Below are 706 nucleotides of genomic sequence, written 5' to 3' on the forward strand. Positions count from 1 at the left end.
CACAAAACAACTAAAATCAGATCTTGGCCTCAAACCATGCACACAGTAAATGCTAAACACCAAAATATAGAATGTGTAATTAAAACACTTAAAAGAACCTAGAGGTTGTTTAGTTATTGATTTTAATACCCAGTGATAGAAGCATATGTTCTGAGCAAATATAAAAGATGGATTACTATATTGAATTAGTAAGATCACTATGACAAAGAGACAACACAGTGAAAAGACTTTGAAAAGAGTAGATTGAGAGAAGACTATTTCCAGCACATATAACTGATAGAAGATTAGTATCAAGAATATATACTTTTAAAACTCCTACATATCATTAAAGGAAAAAATTGATATAAAAATGAGCAAAGAGTGTGAGCAAGCAATTCTTAAAGGAAAGTAATATATTGTCATTATTGACATGCAAGCTTTGTGCAGTGGCAGTATCATAACCAATGAGGGTTATCTGAGGCGTGATTATTGCTAATTGAAAACTTTTCTCAATATTGACAAAGAAAAATGTTCAGCCTTTCAGAATTCACACAAATGCAAGTTAAACAACTAAAAACTAATACCTTTCAGATTGTCAAATCAAAAGAAGTCTGGTAATTTCAAGTGTAAGCAGAAAAGTGGGGAAATCAAATCTCATTGAAGTGCAGATGGAGAAGGGAGATCTAAGCTGATACAATGGCTTTAAAGAACAATTTTTTGTTGCATA

General features: G+C 31.4%; 1 pseudogene; it reads left to right on the forward strand.

Moving 5' to 3' along the window:
• Window positions 1–414: 414 nt before the first annotated feature.
• Window positions 415–496, forward strand: LOC129061987 (uncharacterized; annotated as a pseudogene).
• Window positions 497–706: the final 210 nt, after the last annotated feature.

This window comes from Pteronotus mesoamericanus, unplaced genomic scaffold, assembly GCF_021234165.1.
Source record: "Pteronotus mesoamericanus isolate MK-2021 breed Mesoamerican mustached bat unplaced genomic scaffold, CSHL_Meso_final scaffold_651, whole genome shotgun sequence".
Taxonomy (NCBI): domain Eukaryota; kingdom Metazoa; phylum Chordata; class Mammalia; order Chiroptera; family Mormoopidae; genus Pteronotus; species Pteronotus mesoamericanus.